This window comes from Lissotriton helveticus, chromosome 1_1 (assembly GCF_964261635.1).
Source record: "Lissotriton helveticus chromosome 1_1, aLisHel1.1, whole genome shotgun sequence".
Taxonomy (NCBI): domain Eukaryota; kingdom Metazoa; phylum Chordata; class Amphibia; order Caudata; family Salamandridae; genus Lissotriton; species Lissotriton helveticus.
In genome coordinates, this window is record NC_136057.1 from 1,448,509,255 (window position 1) to 1,448,529,369 (window position 20,115).

Genomic DNA, 20,115 nt, shown 5'->3' on the forward strand with positions numbered 1-20,115 from the left:
TGCAATAGGGATCAGTTAAGATCCTTTATGGGGCTTGTTGAGTATTATTCTAGGTTTGTGAGAGGGTTTGCTGACAAGATTGAAAGCTTGAAGGTGCTCTTGAGGAAAGGACATAATTTTAGGTGGGAAAGTGGACAGGAAGCGAGTTTTGAAGAAATAAAGAGAAATATGTGAAGCTGGTTTCTTAACTCCTTTTGACATAACCATCAGGTCTATTCTGAGAGTTGACGCCAGTGCTACAGGTTTGGGAGCAGTTTTGTCCCAAAAGCATGGCAAGACAGAAAAACATTGTGTTTACCTCTAGAACCCTTTCAATATTTGAAAGGAATTATTCCATCATCGAGAGAGACAGTGGCTGCTGTGTGGGCAGTAGAGTACTTTTGTATGTATGTATTGGGTGTTGAGTTCACACTGATGTCAGATCACAAACCCCTCATTAAAGTACTCCTCTCAGATGGGGCAGGCAAAGGATCCGCGAGGCTAGCCAGACTAGCAACAATACTTCAGGAATATAGATATGAAGGTAAGTATATTCCTGGGTGGAGGAATACTCGAGCTGACTGTTTGTATAGGTTACCTCTGCAAAGAGAGTTGAGTGATACTCAAGAAGATATTGCAGTTGCTTCTGTCATAGATGCTGTAGAATCTGCAGATGGTGCTTTTTTCAGCTGAGGAATGGGATTGTGAAATGGAAAAGGATCAAGTGTTAAAAGAAGTAATGATTGTAGTAAAATCAAAAGTGAGGAGGGAGAGTTGTGAGTCATTGTCTGTGAGTCCCTTCATCAAGTTAATTGAATAATTGAGTACATGGGCACATAGACTACTTCTGAGGGGTGAGAGGTTCATACCTCCTTTTGGGTTGAGGTCAAAGCTGATGAAAATGGCCCATGAAGGACACTTAGGCCAAATCATGGCGCAAAAGAGTCTTAAGGGTCAATGTTGGTGGCTGGGTCTCGACAGACAGGTATCTGAATGGGTCGTGAACTTTCTGGTATGTGAATAAAGGTTGAGAGTGGGTGCTCAATCCAAAGTGGGACACATTGATGTTCCTAATACTGCTTGGCACACTGTATGTATAGACTTCATTGGTCCAATGAATGAGCTGCATAGTGAATTGAGATTTGCGTTGGTGTTGGTTGATGCGTAAGATGGATTTGGGTGAAATTCATGAAAGAAACCACCACCAAATGTACTATCCAGTGTTTGAACACCATTTTCTTAGAGGAAGGTGTTCCCTCTGTAATCATTACAGATAATGGTATGCAGCTTATTTCAGATGAAATGGTGAGATTTTTAAGAGGATGTGGCATTTGTCAAAACTGTACTGCTTTCTATAATCCCCAGGGAAATTATATTGTAGAAAGGGCCAATAGGTTGGTGAGAGGTGTTATCCAGATGGCTGTAGAGAGTGGAGAGTGTGTTGAGAAGCAAGTTAAAAAATGGTCTGGCCATATTGCACCCCTGTGCAAGAAGTAAATTCAAAATCTCCCTTTGAAGTCATGAGGGGTAGGTTGCCCGGCTCAAAAATGGTACTAGCATGGCTTAAAGAGGTGATTAGGTGTAACAAAATGGACAGAGAGTTTGGTGTCCCTGTTACCGAGGGTGCGAGTCATAATTTGAAGGTTGGTGATTGGGTGAAGATGAAGGCGGGGAGGTTTGTGAAAGGGTTGTCAAAATGTTGAGGTCCTAACAAAATCAAACAACTATATAGCTTTCATGTGTTGCCCAAGAATGGTGAGAAGTGGAATCGTCACAGGGCGGCTTTGTATTAGAAGGGAAGTGAGTGTTGAGTTGAGAACGATGACAGAAGTGGCTTTATGTTAATTGAGTGAATGGTGATTGTGTAAATTCCCATCTGGTGTCTTCAAACACCCCTGGTGTTGATGTGGAGAGCAGGACTGTTACGGAGCGTTGTCCCTCTGCTTGTACGAGTTCCCTCAATGAGCCTTCACGTGTTCAAGGTATTACCAGTGAGAAGAGATCTAGTAAGGAACGTAGACCACCCACCTTTTTAAAGGATTATGTACCATCAGTTATTTGATATGCATAGTGTTGTTTATAACATTTTTTTTTCTATTTTTTTGTTAAATTCTTTCTTGTTTTCCCTTTCTCTTGTTTCTTTGGAAGGAAAGGTGGTGTGTTATATACTGTTTATATGCATTGGGTTCTCTCTAATGACTATGTAACCTTGTCATGTAATTTCACGTGCCCATGGAATTCCGTCCATTGTTGTAGTTTGAATTCCATGTAATGACACTTGTTCTGGCCGGTCACGACTGCTACTGGCTACATTAAAACTCAAGAAAAACCTACCTGATTGATGTGTCATCGTTGGTATTTACGGCAATTTTCCTTTGTTTTACATAGGAGTCTAACGTGTCTGCTTTGGGTTTGATTTGCAAGTTTGTCAGTGAATTCTTGAGTAATGGGATGTGTTCTTTCTGTGCATGTAGGTTTTGAAATTCAGTGAGAATTTGATAAAAATTCTTTATACACATTTAGCATTTTGAATTCTGTCTGAAAAGTTTGTTTTTTTCATAGCTTTTTTGATTGTTCACTTGTAGATTCTGTTAAGTTTGCGTTGGTGAAGTTTCACTTGATTGATGTTTGTTGTGAGCCAGGTACGTTGCAACTTTCTAATTTGTTGTATCTTTTTCATTTCTGTATTTCCCCAAGGTGCTTGTTTTCTTTGGTCCTCTTTTGTTGTTCTTAGTGATATTAGGATATCAAAAGCTTTCAGTAACCACTCAAAGTTTTTTTAACAGAATTTGTGTCTAGAATACTTGATGCCTAATCTCTGCTGATGACGGATAAAGATCCATAAACACGTGTCCAGAGATGGCCAGCACAACTCTGTGATTACTCCAGACTTTCCGAAAAGCATAGACGCTTGTGAACTGCATTGACCACAATGCTCAGGGGTGAACCCGCTGGGAGGTGAAGCGGTGTGCTCCCACATTTGTTTCCTGTTTATAAAGGCTCCCTCGAGCCGGTTGAGCTGAGGAGCTTGTGGAGATGCACCTGCGCGCCTTGAGAGGTATCGAGACCCGAGAACACTTTGGCAGCCTGCTTAGCAACCCCGAATACTTTATGCCTAATCTCTGCTAATGACGGATGTAGGAGAGTAGAGTCTGCTTTCCTATGGTCACCCCATTTTTTGCTTTTTGTTTCACTGGTTTTCGACTTAATGTGGCTGTGGGCCTGCTAATGAGACCCACAGCCTGCTGTTCTCTCTCTAAATTCAACACCATGTACTTTAGGTACATCACCAATTGGGTATTGGGTCACCTTATGAGCACCTGTACAGTGTACTATTGGTACCCAGGGCATAGGTGTAACCAAGGCCTACCAGGAGCTGCAGCATATCTTTTGCCACCCCTGGCTGGCCATCCAAACTGACACAACTGGCTGATCACTCAGCTGGGGCAAGGTCGTGTAATCACCCCTTGCTTAGATATAGTATACCTATGTCTAAACCTATATCTGGACACATATACACCTATAAGTCACTCCTATGGCAGGCCTTAACAATCCTGGAGGCAGAGTGCTTGGTTTTGTGTGAGATGGTGCTCTAGCATGAGCTGAGCCTGTCTGCAGCTTTCGGAATCATTTCCTTATAGCTGTTCTAGGATACTTCCATACCATATACTCTTAAGTGCATTATAATCCTCGCGGTTATTGCTAACTTTGGTTTGGCTTTATCAAAACATGTCGTGTAAGGTGTCATACGCTTTGGAATACTACCCCCTCGCCAGTTCTGGCGACGGGGGTAGCATTCCACCCTTCTAGAGGGATAAGACATATGGGTAACTGTAAACGCGGTTAAAACTAACCAGAGCCTCAGCATCACAAAATGGATGCTGATTCCACAGACACGAGTCTGGCCTCCTGCTGCTGACCGAAACTCCGGCAGGGGAGGCCTGGACAAAAGGTTTCCTGTCACAGGGAGGTGTTACACCACGCCAGACAGGAGATAGTGGATTGGGGCAGGGAGGGCTGAATGAAACTAGACACTGCCTGGGGCACACAAGGTTTCCCAGGCAAAGCCCAGTTCAAACCGGTGCTGGGGCACTCCAGCCCCAGCTCTGGCGTGAAACTGGACAAAGGGAAAGGGGTGTAACCACCCCCTTCCTGGGTCCCACCCATAGGAGGGACCTAGCAGGAGATCCAGCCCCTTGATTTGGAATAAAGGTAGGAGCTGTGCCATGAAACAGTAGATCATCCTGACTGAAACTTTGAAACGAAACTCTGGACCCTTCGACATCCTCCTCAACGTAGAAGACTGAAGAATCTCCCTTGTGGTCAAGGAGTGACCACCCTGTGCAAACAGGCACCATCCAGCGCCCAACGTTTTGCTTTGTTGCAGCTCCCGCCGGAGCTCGAGCGACAGAGATCAACAAGAACCAGATTCCCAGACATCCAACAGCCCGATCCATAGCCACAGCAAAGCTGAGACCCGTGGAGCCGACGTGAGACGTGGGACCGGCCATCTTGAAAAGACTGCAAAGTGCTGACTGTGCAGCTCCCGAGGCACCCTCGAAGCTGTGCATTGGGGTTTGAGAAGCCCCGACCCCGTGCAGCGCGTGCACCGAAGATCACCCTTCCACACTCACCGAGTGCTGCGTGGGGCCCTTTTGCATTTTGCTACTCGACGCGTCTGTCCGGTCACTTGCCCGTTGGCTAGTGGCCCCTACGACGATGAAACTACAAAACTACTCTGCTGGTCTGGGTGCTCCAGACTGGCCCTCGCTCCCCTGAAAAGGAGCAGCAGCTCTGACCTTGCTGGTCCGAGTAAGAAGCGATCTTCAGATCCTGCATGGGTTGCCTTTGCCAAGGCCTGTTGATTCCGATCCGGAAGCCGACACCGCCGACAGCGAGAGCCTTTGTGGGACAGCTCTTGTTCCACTCCTGGTCATCGTTGATGCCCCCGAGTCCACGTGGCAGCGGAGACAAGCTTCTTGACAACCACCTGATTGCGCCCGACATCGCCTGGTTCCTTCCTGGTCACTGGCTAGTGACCCAGACTCTGTCCCCTCTGCTTTCAGGTACTCTACATCTTTGATCCACCCTTGGATCCAACCGGACTCTTCTCTCCTGGCCGCCTGCAGCATCTTCATCTCCAGGCTCCATAGAACTCCACGACGAAACCCGACACACTTTGGCACCTATGCACCCGCTTCCTGTGGGTGAGGTAACGATCAAACACCGGTGCTCCTGTAGTGGTTTACACCTCTAGTGTCCTAGTTTAAAGTGGTTTAATTCTATTCCAGTCGGAAGACTTCCAAAACAGTAACTTTATAACTTTTTACGCACTATTGACTTTGCATTGGTACATGCGTGTGCTTTAGGCACTGCACCCGAATCCCGCGGGCTACTCCCGTCCTAACTGTTGTTAGTCCAGTGTAGTCCCAGCGATTCCCAAGGCCCTAGGCCTTACCACTGTTCGAAAAGCGGTTCTTATACCACTTATTTAATATATGGTTTGAGGGGCCACCGGGCCCATCCATAATTGTGCAACTTGTGTATGTTTAACTGTGCTTTTGTTTAAACGCTTGTGCCTCTGCCCTCATAAAGAGTACAGAGGATTATTCTAGTAATAAATACATATATTTTTATAATATATAACTTGTGTGGTGTCCTTTCATTTGGTATTACAGGATTGAATATGGTAAAACAGCTGGCTTCACATGCCCTCTTGAGTTATAGCCTAAGACTGCTTAGTCCATGCTACCCCTAGGATAGCTTGTCTATAAGGTTGAATTTACAACCACCACCTTAAGGGTTGTTTGGACTGATACAAGGTGCTCACTAGAATAGTGAACATCATACATCAGGCCAACTTCTCACATTGGTGTGCAGCGGTTGGGATTTGAGCTTGCTGTTGTTTTACCAACTGTAATCTTGATATCATTTGAAAGATCACATTAAGTACCATGGGCCTCATTTATGAAAAGTGACGCATCGATGCGTGAAAACAGCGATGCGTCACTTTTCACTACGTCCTCCTTGCGACACCAATGATCCGTCATATTTACAGTATGACGCATCATGTCGCAAGGAGTTACAGATACGTCAGTATTTCTGACGTATCTGTAAGCGCAAAAGTCACGCATTGCTGGGGTGTGTCACAAAAGTGACGCAACTCCAGCAATGCGTCCTTTCACATGGAGAAGTGTGGCTCACTGGTTAGAGGAGGCAGACCCTGATGCAGAGGTCAGACCCGGGACCAGGGTTCAATTCCCGACGCGGCAGGGTCTTGAGCTCAAAATGTCCACGGACTCGATAATTCTCGCCTCGGTGCCTACTCGAATCATGGGTTCACACTCTGCAACTCTGGGCAATAGTTTGCTTAATCTCCACTACGGCCCCACCGCGATGGGATGCCTGGTCTTCATGCCCAGTAGGGGTTATCTCGCAGGGAAAGCCAGGACGGGTTCCCAAAGCAAGCGCTAAGAGACCTGTCGGTGATTTGGCGCTATATAAATCGAAATTAACATAACATAACATAACATGGGGAAAGCCCCATGTGAAAGGGCTTGCGTCAGTCTTACGCCTGCTGTGAGGCAGGCGCAAGATTTTGATGCAACAGCGTCCTAAAACTGACGCAGTGAAATCTCATAGATTTCACTGCGTCAGTATTGCGAGGCTTTTTGCGGGGGAACGCCCCCTCTGCATACATTATACCTGACGCAGGTATAATGTAGCGCAGGGGTTTACAAAGTGACGCATCTGCTTAGATGCGTCACCGCGCCTCTGGCCTGGTTGCCCCCTCGCTTCTCCGCGCTACTGCTCCAGAGACCCCTGCTGTGCCAGACCTTCATCAACGCCGAGAGCAGCGCCCCAGCCGCCGCAGGACCGCCCGCTCAAACCGATCCCGTTTTCCCGCCGCTTCCTGCCTGCGGCCTCGCCCCCTCGCCACACGATTGGTGGACGCGACCCCGCCTCCCAGCTGACCCGCCCTCCCGGCTCCCCTCGTATGTCGCCCCCTCAGCGACCGCGCAGCGGACGCGCGCAGCGGGAGCACCGACTGAGCGCCGAAGGTGCACCAAAGGTAAGCCCGTCTGCGCCCGTCTGCGCCTGGACCACGCCCAGCGCCAGGACCCCTGGCCCCCACCGACAGAAGCCGACCCGACGGAGCTACGACGCCACCGAACTCATCGCTCTCAACACCGGCCGAACCCCGGGTTGCTACCGAGCCACACCGAGACGCACCCACGGACCCTTCATCTGCAACGCCTGCAAGTTCACCTGCAACCGGACCGGCACCACTCCGGCAGTGCTCAAGACCCCGACGAGCAGCAACAGCAACCACCTGAAGTGCATCCTGCTCAACACCCGCTCCGTCCACAGACACGCCATCGAGCTCTGGAACCTGCTCGACACCACAGACCCAGACGTCGCCTTCCTCACGGAAACCTGGATGAACGCCTCCTCAGCGCCCGACATCGCCATTGCCATCCCGGACGGCTACAAGATCATCCGGAGGGACCGCGCCAACCAGACCGGAGGAGGCATCGCCATCATCCACAGAAACACCATCCGCATCACGATCAACACCGACACCCTCGCACCCGCCGAACACCTGCACTTCCAGATCCACGTCAACCCCAAGACCACCCTCAGAGGCACCCTCATCTACAGACCCCCGGGACCACGCACACAATTCAGCGAGGACATCGCCGACTTCATCAGCCCGCACGCCCTCCCCTCCGCCGACTACATCCTCCTCGGGGACCTCAACTTCCATCTGGAGAACAACAACGACCGCAACACCACCACCCTGCTGGACAACCTCGCCAACCTCGGACTCAAGCAACTGGTGACCACCCCCACCCACTACGCCGGACACACACTCGACCCGATCTTCTCTTCCAGCAAGGACATCGCCTTCAGCCACACCACGGAACTCAACTGGACGGACCACAGCTGCGTCCACTTCAGCTACAGAAAAACCACGCTCCACCATCACCAGCAACAGGCTCCCCGCAGATGCTGGAACAAGATCACTGCAGACCAGCTCGCTACTTCCCTGAGCAAGAACCCTCCCACCAGCACAACGAACCCCAGCCAAGCAGCAACCAACCTCACGAAATGGATCAGCGACTGCGCAGACGACCTCGCCCCGCTGAAGACCCCGCCGAGCAGACCCAGCAGCAAGAAAGCCCCATGGTTTAACGACGAACTCAAGAGCTCCAAGAAGAACTGCAGAGCACTCGAGAAAACCTGGCGCAGAGACCCAACACCGGACAACATGACTGCCCTCAAGCTCGCCACCCGAAAACACCACCAGCTGATCCACGCCACCAAGAAAACTGCATTCAAGGAACGACTGGACAACAACGCACACAACAGCAAGGAACTCTTCAACATCGTGAAAGAGCTCTCCAACCCCAACGCCGGAAACAACGACATCACCCCTTCGCAAGACCTCTGCAACTCCCTCGCCTCCTACTTCCACAACAAGATCGCGGACATACACAACAGCTTCAGCACTCAACCGACGCACGCCACGACCGAACCACCGCCCCCCACCACCACCCTCCGCGCCTGGACCCCGATCAGCACCGAAGACACCATCCGCACGATGAACTCCATCCACTCCGGATCCCCGACAGACCCCTGCCCTCACCACGTCTTCAACAAGGCCGATGCTGTCATCGCACCCCACCTGCGGGACATCATCAACACCTCCTTCGACACCGCTACCTTCCCGGAGAGCTGGAAGCATGCCGAACTCAGCGCTCTACTCAAGAAACCATCAGCCGACCCCACCGACCACAAGAACTACCGCCCCATCTCGCTGCTCCCGTTCCCGGCTAAAGTCATCGAGAAGACCGTCAACAAGCAGCTGGCCGCCTTCCTTGAGACGAACGGCTCCCTCGACCTCTCGCAGTCTGGCTTCCGGGCCAACCACAGCACCGAGACCGCCTTGATCGCAGCTACAGATGACATCCGAGCCCTGCTTGACAACGGAGAAACAGCGGCCCTCATCCTCCTGGACCTCTCCGCGGCCTTCGACACTGTCTGCCACCGTACCCTAGTACAGCGCCTCAGCAACGTCGGAATCCAGGAGAAGGCACTGGAGTGGATCACCTCCTTCCTCGCCGGAAGGACACAGAGAGTCCGCCTCCCTCCGTTCAGATCGGAAGCCACCGAAGTCATCTGCGGCGTCCCTCAAGGCTCCTCGCTCAGTCCAACACTCTTCAACGTCTACATGAGCCACCTCGCAGCCATCGCACGCCAGCACAACCTGAACATCATCTCCTACGCCGACGACACCCAGCTGATCCTCTCCCTCACTAACGACCCCGTCACCGCCAGAGCCAACCTGCACGAAGGGATGACAGACGTAGCCAAATGGATGTCGAACAGTCGCCTGAAACTGAACTCGGACAAGACGGAAGTCCTCATCCTGGGATCCTCACCCTCCGCCTGGGACGACTCATGGTGGCCCCCCGCCCTGGGCAGCGCACCCAAACCAACTGACCACGCACGCAACCTGGGCTTCATCCTGGACTCCTCCCTCTCCATGACCAGACAAGTCAACGCCGTCTCCTCGTCGTGCTTCAACATCCTGCGCATGCTACGCAAGATCTACCGATGGATCCCCACCGAGACCAGGAAGACGGTCACCCAGGCCCAGCTGTCTGGACTACGGCAACTCCCTCTGCGCCGGAACCACCGCCAAACTCCAGAAAAGACTCCAGCGGATCCAGAACACCTCAGCACGACTCATCCTGGACATCCCCCGCCGCAGCCACATCTCCGGACACCTGAGAGACCTGCACTGGCTCCCGGTCAACAAGAGAATCACCTTCCGGCTCCTCACCCACGCACACAAAGCCCTACACAACCAAGGACCAGGATACCTCAACAGCCGCCTCAACTTCTACGCTCCCAAACGCCAGCTTCGATCGACCAGCCACGCCCTCGCCGCCGTCCCCCGCATCCGAAGAGCCACCACAGGAGGAAGGTCCTTCTCCTACCTGGCCGCCAAGACTTGGAACTCCCTTCCGACCCACCTCCGCCTGACCCAGGACCACCTCGCCTTCAGGAAGCAGCTCAAGACCTGGCTGTTCGAGCAGTAGCGGACCCCCTCCCCCCCAGCGCCTTAGTGCGCTATACAAATGCTCTGATTGATTGACTTTGTAAATAGTGCGCAACAGGAGGCATGTTTTACGCCGCCGATGCGTCACAAAAAATGACGCATCGGAAGCGCAAAACTGACGCAAGGCCTCATAAATGAGGCCCCAAAGGTACATATAAACAAAGCTTACATACTTAAGTTCTACTGAACTTAGTAGTTGTAGACCAAAGGGCTTTGCACACCCTGACTACAACTCACTAGCAAGGTTCCAGTAGGAAAACACATAGTGTAGGTAAGTGCACCACTTACACCTCACTAGAGTCATGTCTGGCACAGGTGAGACACCCAGTCCTCTGCCTGTGGCAGGTGACCTTACCAAGGCACCTTCCAGCTATGACAAACTCAGCTTCAGAGACTTGAGTGCCTTGTGCACTACAAGGGGGCTGAAAAAGGGTCACAACTCTACCATTCCTATCCTGATAGGTATCCTAGAGAAGGAGGATCTTGAGAAGGCTAGTGCAGGTCCCTCAGGTAATCCAGGAGAAGGAGTGAACCCCCTAGATGATGAGAACATCACCCCAGAAGAGGTGGAGGTAGATGAGGATCAAGATTCAGATGGAGGGGATAGCCAGGTTCAAGTCAGGAGGCTTAGCAAGTCTAACTTAAGCTTACTTGGGGATGGAGAGGGGTTACACCTCCCCAGACCTAATAGTAGACTTAACCCAGGTAGAAGGGAAAGGTCTCCTTCCAGGGAGTCTCTCCTTTCTGATGCCTTAAGAACTTCTCAAAGGGGTGTGACTTCCCCTCAGAGAAAAGAGCATAAGGCCAGGATGAGAGCTGTCAAACTCCAGATAGAGAGGGAAGAGATAGCCCTGGCCCAAGCTAAACTTGCTTTAGCAAGGGAGCAAAAATTGAGTGGATTAGCTTGCACTGGTGGCAGTAATATCCCTAGAGATAAAGACAGGTCCTATGATACTAGAAACCTGACAAAGATTGTGCCCCCTTACAAAGAAGGGGATGGCATCCACAAATGGATGACTACTCTAGAGAGGGCCTGCATGGTACAGAAGGTTCCCCAAGATCAGTGGGCAGCAATCTTATGGTACTCCTTTTCTGAGAAAGGGAGAGACAAGCTCCTTACAGTTAGTCATGGGGATGCTAAAAACTACACTGCCCTGAAGAGTGCTCTTATTGATGGGTTTGGCCTAACCACTGAGCAATACAGGTTGTTGTTCAGAGATACCCAAAAAGCTCAGGACTGGACTGATTTTGTTGATTGTGCCACTAAGGCTCTGGAAGGTTGCTTGCTGGGACGTAAAGTTACAGACTATACAGGATTGTACAATCTAATAATGAGAGAACAGATCCTTAATAATTGCCAGAACCAGTTGTTGCATCAACACATGATTGACTCAGATCTGACCTCTACCCAAGAATTGGGAAAGAGGGCAGACAAATGGGTCAGAACCAGGGTTAAGCAGAAACCCCAGAACCATGGAGGTGATCAGAAAAAGGCAGACCAGAAGGGTGGAGATCAGAAACAAAAAGACCAGAAGTCTTCTTCAGGCCCACAAAATACTTCTAAAGAGGGGGGGGGCCCAAACTGGAAATAAAAAGAAGAAGAATGATGGCCCAAAGAAACCTTGGTGCAATACCTGTAAATCAGTTTCTCACTGGGGTAGTGAGTGCACTAAGAAAAATACAGCCCCTACCACTGCAGCCCCTAAGGCAACTGCGCCCCCTAGTACAGTCAGCAGTGGTAGTACACAACCAAAGGCTTTAGTGGGGTTAACCCTGGGTACTGAGATGGAGTCTGGCCTAGTCAGAGTCCCTACTCAGGCAGTTCTGATCTATGATGTGGACATGGCTATGTCCACTACTGTGAGTCCCAAAACTTTGGGCAAGTATAGGCAGACGCCTTTAATAAATGAAAACGTGGCTCAGGCCTACAGGGACACATGTGCCAGTGTCACTATGGTGACACCTAACTTTGTGGACCCTGGACAAATTGTACTGGGTGAAAATTACCTAGTGACCAATGCTAGCAATGCCACTACTACACATAGTGTGGCTGTTGTTAACTTCTCCTGGGGAGGAGTAACTGGGCTCAAAAGAGTTGTGGTGAGTGCAGACCTCCCAGTTGAATGTCTTTTGGGCAATGACCTAGAGGATTCCTTATGGTCAGAAGTGGAGTATAGGACTCATGCAGAGATGCTAGGTATTTCAGCACATGTCCTTGCTGTAACCAGGTCCCAGGCCAAGAAGTGCCTACCTGAACCTGTGGTGGATCTTGAAACTATAGACCAACCACAACCCAAGAGAAAGAGCAAGAGGGTTAAGGCAGTGCCTTCCACCCTGCCCCAGGTTGAGGATCAGCCCTCTCAGGAGGATGATTCTGTGGTCCAAGAGGAGACTGTCCTGAAAGAACTTGAACCTGATCAGTTTGAGTTTCTGGGGACAGGGGGACCCTCAAAGGCAGATCTGGGGCAGGCTCAGTTAACTTGTCCTTCTCTTGAACCCCTCAGACAGCAGGCTGCTGCTGAGGCTGCTGGGAATGCTCAAGGTACCCATAAAGTATATTGGGATGATGGGCTCCTTTATTCAGAGGCTAGAGACCCCAAGCCTGGTGCTACCAGGAGGTTAGTTATACCTCTGCAATTTAGGGGTTTCCTTCTAACCTTGGCCCATGATATTCCTTTAGCGGGACACTTAGGCCAGAACAAGACTTGGGACAGGCTTGTCCCTCACTTTCACTGGCCTCACATGTCAGAAGATACCAAGGAGTTTTGTCACTCATGTGACACCTGCCAAGCCAGTGGCAAATCAGGTGGCACCACAAAGGCCCCCCTTATACCTCTACCTGTGGTCGGGGTGCCCTTTGAGAGAGTTGGGATAGACATTGTTGGACCAATGGATCCCCAAACAGCATCTGGGCACAGATTTATACTGGTGGTAGTGGATCATGCCACCAGGTATCCAGAGGCAATTCCCCTGAGGACCACAACAGCTCCTGTTGTGGCAAGGGCCCTACTTGGAGTTTTCTCCAGAGTGGGCTTTCCAAAGGAGGTGCTTTCAGACAGAGGTACCAACTTCATGTCTGGATATTTGAAGGCAATGTGGAAAGAGTGTGGAGTGAACAATAAGTTCACCACACCCTACCATCCACAGTGCAATGGGCTTGTTGAAAGGTTCAACAAGACCCTAAAGGGAATGATAAAAGGGTTACCTGAAAAGCTTAGGCGAAGATGGGACATCCTTATACCCTGCCTACTCTTTGCTTACAGAGAGGTCCCACAAAAGGGGGTTGGCTACAGCCCTTTTTAGCTTTTGTTTGGACACCCTGTAAGGGGTCCCCTGTGTCTTTTGAAGGAAGGATGGGAGTTACCTCTCAAAAAGCCTAAGCTTGATATAGTGGACTATGTACTTGGTCTCCGCTCCAGGATGGCTGAATACATGGAGAAGGCTAGCAAAAACCTTGAGGCCAGTCAAGAATTACAGAAAGCTTGGCATGACCAAAAGGCTGTGCTGACTATCAGCCAGGACAGAAGGTGTGGGTGTTGGAGCCAGTGGCCTCAGCAGCCCTCCAAGACAAATGGTCTGGACCCCACACCATACTTGAGAAAAAGGGAGAGGTCATCTACTTGGTGGACCTTGGCACCCATAGGAGCCCCCACAGGGTGCTCCATGTCAATAGATTGAAAGCATATGTGGACAGAGCAGACATGGGCTTGCTCATGGCAACAGATGGGGACCAGGAGGAAGAGAGTGACCCTCTCCCAGACCTGTTATCCCAAAACCCTGATGATGGTTCAGTAGATGGTGTAGCCTTGGCAGGCACCTCTCTGACCAGCAGCAATGGGACTGCAGACAGGTTCTGCAGGCTCACAGACATATGTTTTCTCTAACACCCAGTCAAACTAACTGGTGCACCCATGAGGTGGGCACTGGTGACAGTCTGCCTGTGAAGAATAAAATCTACAGGCAACCTGACCATGTCAGGGATTGTATAAAGACTGAGGTGCAGAAAATGCTTGAGCTTGGAGTGATTGAGCCATCAGAGAGCCCCTGGGCCAGCCCAGTAGTCCTTGTGCCAAAACCTCATACCAAAGATGGAAAGAGAGAAATGAGGTTCTGTGTGGACTAAAGGGGTCTCCATGCTGTCACTAGGACAGATGCTCACCCCATTCCAAGAGCAGATGAGCTCATAGATAAATTGGCTTCTGTCAAATTTCTGAGCACATTTGATCTGACAGCTGGCTATTGGCAAATCAGGTTAGCTGAGGAGTCTAAGGCCAAAACAGCATTCTCAACCCCCAGTGGACATTATCAATGTGTGGTAATGCCCTTTGGTTTGAAGAATGCACCTGTCACTTTCCAAAGGTTGGTGAACCAAGTCCTTGCTGGGTTGAATGACTTTTTTGCAGCTTATCTAGATGATATTGCTGTCTTCAGCTCCACCTGGGAGGATCACCTGATCCACCTGAAGAAAGATCTGGAGGCCCTGCAAAAGGCAGGCCTGCCTATCAAGGCTACCAAGTGCCAGATATGGCAGAGCAAGGTTGTGTACCTGGGTCACCTAGTAGGTGGGGGTCAGGTTCAACCATTGGAGAGCAAGATCCAGACCATACAGGACAGGGCTCCTCCAACCACCCAAACTCAAGTCAGAGCTTTCTTGGGCCTGAGTGGGTACTACAGGACATTTGTAAAGAATTATGGGTCCATTGTGACACCATTAAATGATCTGACATCCAAGAAGATGCCAAAGAAGGTTCAGTGGACAGTTAGCTGTCAAAAGGCATTTGATGACCTGAAGGCCATGTGCTCTGCACCTATCCTGAGGAGTCCTGACTACTCCAAAGAGTTCATTGTCCAAACAGATGCTTCTGAGTTGGGGGTGGGAGCTGTGCTTTCACAACTTAATGTAGATGGTCAAGACCAGCCCATTGCTTTTATTAGCAGAAGGCTGACCACTAGAGAGAAACGTTGGTCAAGCCATTGAGAGGGAGGCCTCTGCTGTGGTTTGGGCCCTGAAGAAGTTGAGACCATACTTGTTTGGCACTCACTTCAAGATTCAGACCATAAGCCCCTCTTTTGGCTAAATCAGATGAAGGGTGAAAATCCCAAACTGCTCAGGTGGTCCATTTCCCTACAGGGGATGGACTTTACAGTGGAGCACAGACCAGGGACTGACCATGGCAATGCAGATGGTCTCTCCAGGTATTTCCACTTAGAACATGAAGACTTATCTGGTCAAGGTTAAGTTTAATGTCCCTGCGTTTGGGGGGGGGGGTTATGTAGGAGAGTAGGGTCTGCTTTCCTATGGTCAACCCATTTTTTGCTTTTTGCTTCACTGGTTTTCGACTTAATGTGGATGTGGGCCTGCTAATCAGACCCACAGCCTGCTGTTCTCTCTCTAAATTCAACACCATGTACTTTAGGTACATCACCAATTGGGTATTGGGTCACCTTATGAGCCCCTGTACAGTGTACTATAGGTACCCAGGGCATAGGTGTAACCAAGGCCTACCAGGGTCTGCAGCATATCTTTTGCCACCCCTGGCTGGCCATCCAAACTGACACAACTGGCTGATCACTCAGCTGGGGCAAGGTTGTGTAATCACCCCTTGCTTAGATATAGTGTACCTATGTCTAAACCTATATCTGGACACATATACACCTATAAGTCACTCCAATGGCAGGCCTTAACAATCCTGGAGGCAGAGTGCTTGGTTTTATGTGAGATGGTGCTCTAGCATGAGCTGAGCCTGTCTGCAGCTTTCGGAACCATTTCCTTATAGCTGTTCTAGGATACTGCCATACCATATACTCTTAAGTGCATTATAATCCTCGCGGTTATTGCTAACTTTGGTTTGGCTTTATCAAAACATGTCGTGTAAGGTGTCATACGCTTTGGAATACAACCCCCTCGCCAGTTCTGGCGACGGGGGTAGCATTCCACCCTTCTAGAGGGATAAGACATGTGGGTAACTGTAAACTCGGTTAAAACTAACCAGAGCCTCCGCATCACAAAATGGATGCTGCTGCCACAGACACAAGTCTGGCCTCCTGCTGCTGACCGAAACTCCGGCAGGGGAGGCCTGGACAAAAGGTTTCCTGTCACAGGGAGGTGTTACACCACCCCAGACAGGAGATAGTGGATTGGGGCAGGGAGGGCTGAATGAAACTAGACACTGCCTGGGGCACACAAGGTGTCCCAGGCAAAGCCCAGTTCAAACCGGTGCTGGGGCACTCCAGCCCCAGCTCTGGCGCGAAACTGGAAAAAGGGAAAGGGGTGTAACCACCCCCTTCCTGGGTCCCACCCATAGGAGGGGCCTAGCAGGAGATCCAGCCCCTTGATTTGGAATAAAGGTAGGAGCTGTGCCATGAAACAGTAGATCATCCTGACTGAAACTTTGAAACGAAACTCAGGACCCTTCGACATCCTACTCAATGTAGAAGACTGAAGAATCTCCCTTGTGGTCAAGGAGTGACCACCCTGTGCAAACAGGCACCATCCAGCGCCCAACGGTTTGCTTTGTTGCAGCTCCCGCCGGAGCTCGAGCGACAGAGATTGACAAGAACCAGATTCCCAGACATCCAACAGCCCGATCCACAGCCACAGCAAAGCTGAGACCCGTGGAGGCGACGTGAGAAGTGGGACCGGCCATCTTGAAAAGACTGCGAAGTGCTGACTGTGCAGCTCCCGAGGCACCCTCGAAGCTGTGCATTGGGGTTTGAGAAGCCCTGACCCCGAACAGCTCGTGCACCGAAGATCACCCCTCCACACTCACCGAGTGCTGCGTGGGGCCCTTTTGCATTTTGCTACTCGACGCGTCTGTCCGGTCACTTGCCCATTGGCTAGGGCTCCTACGACGACGAAACTACAAAACTACTCTGCTGGTCTGGGTGCTCCAGACTGTCCCTCGCTCCCCTGAAAGGGAGCAGCAGCTCTGACCTTGCTGGTTCGAGTAAGAAGCGATCTTCAGATCCTGCTTGGGTTGCCTTTGCCAAGGCCTGTTGATTCCGATCCGGAAGCTGACACCGCCGACAGCGAGAGCCTTCGTGGGACAGCTCGTGTTCCACTCCTGGTCATCGTTGATGCCCCCGTGTCCACGTGGCAGCGGAGACAAGCTTCTCGACAACCACCTGATTGCGCCCGACATCGCCTGGTTCCTTCCTGGTTCCTTCCTGGTCACTGGCTAGTGACCAAGACTCTGTCCCCTCTGCTTTCAGGTACTCTACATCTTCGATCCACCCTTGGATCCAACCGGACTCTTCTCTCCTGGCCGCCTGCAGCATCTTCATCTCCAGGCTCCATAGAACTCCACGACGAAACCCGACACACTTTGGCACCTATGCACCCGCTTCCTCTGGGTGGGGTAACGATTAAACAGCGGTGCTCCTGTAGTGGTTTACACCTCTAGTGTCCTACTTTAAAGTGGTTTAATTCTATTCCAGTCGGAAGACTTCCAAAACAGTAACTTTATAACTTTTACGCGCCATTGACTTTGCATTGGTACATGCGTGTGCTTTAGGCACTGCACCCGAATCCCGCGGGCTACTCCCATCCTAACTGTTGTTAGTCCAGTGTAGTCCCAGCGATTCCCAAGGCCCTAGGCCTTACCACTGTTCGAAAAGCGGTTCTTATACCACTTATTTAATATATGGTTTGAGTGGCCACCGGGCCTATCCATAATTGTGCAACTTGTGTATGTTTAACTGTGCTTTTGTTTAAACGCTTGTGCCTCTGCCCTCATAAAGAGTACAGAGGATTATTCTAGTAATAAATACATATATTTTTATAATATATAACTTGTGTGGTGTCCTTTCATTTGGTATTACAGGATTGCATATGGTAAAACAGCTGGCTTCACATGCCCTCTTGAGTTATAGCCTAAGACTGCTTAGTCCATGCTACCCCTAGGATAGCTTTTCTATAAGGTTGACTTTACAACCACCACCTTAAGTGTTGTTTGGACTGATACAAGGTGCTCACTAGAATAGTGAACATCATACATCAGGCCAACTTCTCACAACGGATAAAGATCCAGAAACACGTGTCCAGAGATGGCCAGCTCAACTGTGTGATTACTCCGGACTTTCCGAAAAGCATACACGCTTGTGAACTGCATTGACCACAATGCTCAGGGGTGAACCCGCTGGGAGGTGAAGCGGTGTGCTCCCACCTTTGTTTCCTGTTTATAAAGGCTCCCTCGAGCCAGTTGAGCTGACGAGCTCGTGGAGATGCACCTGCGCGGCTTGAGAGGTATCGAGACCCGAGAACACTCTGGCAGCCTGCTCTGCAACCCCAAATACTTGATGCCTAATCTCTGCTGATGACGGATAAAGATCCAGAAACACGTGTCCAGAGATGGCCAGCACAACTGTGTGATTACTCCAGACTTTCCGAAAAGCATACACGCTTGTAAACTGCATTGACCACAATGCTCAGGGGTGAACCCGCTGGGAGGTGAAGCGGTGTGCTCCCACATTTGTTTCCTGTTTATAAAGGCTCCCTCGAACCGATGAGCTGACGAGCTCGTGGAGGTGCAGCTGCGCGCCTTGAGAGGTATCGAGACCCGAGAACACTTTGGCAGCCTGCTCAGCAACCCCGAATACTTGATGCCTAATCTCTGCTGATGACGGATAAAGATCCAGAAACACGTGTCCAGAGATGGCCAGCACAACTGTGTGATTACTCCAGACTTTCCGAAAAGCATACACGCTTGTGAACTGCATTGACCACAATGCTCAGGGGTGAACCCGCTGGAGGTGAAGCGGTGTGCTCCCACATTTGTTTCCTGTTTATAAAGGCTCCCTCGAGACGGTTGAGCTGACGAGCTCGTGGAGATGCACCTGCTCGCCTTGAGAGGTATCGAGACCCGAGAACACTTTGGCAGCCTGCTCAGCAACCCCAAATACTTGATGCCTAATCTCTGCTGATGACGGATAAAGATCCAGAAACACGTGTCCAGAGATGGCCAGCACAACTGTGTGATTACTCCAGACTTTCCGAAAAGCATACATGCTTGTGAACTGCATTGACCACAATGCTCAGGGGTGAACCCGCTGGGAGGTGAAGCGGTGTGCTCCCACATTTGTTTCCTGTTTACAAAGGCTCCCTCGAGCCGGTTGAGCTGACGAGCTCGTGGAGATGCACCTGTGCGCCTTGAGAGGTATCGAGACCCGAGAACACTTTGGCAGCCTGCTCTGCAACCCCAAATACTTGATGCCTAATCTCTGCTGATGACGGATAAAGATCCAGAAACACGTGTCCAGAGATGGCCAGCACAACTGTGTGATTACTCCAGACTTTCCGAAAAGCATACACGCTTGTGAACTGCATTGACCACAATGCTCAGGGGTGAACCCGCTGGGAGGTGAAGCGGTGTGCTCCCACATTTGTTTCCTGTTTATAAAGGCTCCCTCGAGCCGATGAGCTGACGAGCTCGTGGAGGTGCACCTGCGCGCCTTGAGAGGTATCGAGACCCGAGAACACTTTGGCAGCCTGCTCAGCAACCCCGAATACTTGATGTCTAATCTCTGCTGATGATGGATAAAGATCCAGAAACACGTGTCCAGAGGTGGCCAGCAGAACTGTGTGATTACTCCACACTTTCGGAAAAGCATACACGCTTGTGAACTGCATTGACCACAATGCTCAGGGGTGAACCCGCTGGGATGTGAAGCGGTGTGCTCCCATATTTGTTTCCTGTTTATAAAGGCTCCCTCAAGCCAGGTGAGCTGACGAGCTCGTGGAGATGCACCTGCGCGCCTTGAGAGGTATCGAGACCCGAGAACACTTTGGCAGCCTGCTCAGCAACCCTGAATACTTGATGCCTAATCTCTGCTGATGACGGATAAAGATCCAGAAACACGTGTCCAGAGATGGCCAGCACAACTGTGTGATTACTTCAGACTTTCCGAAAAGCATACACGCTTGTGAACTGCATTGACCACAATGCTCAGGGGTGAACCCGCTGGGAGGTGAAGCGGTGTGCTCCCACATTTGTTTCCTAGTAAGGAAC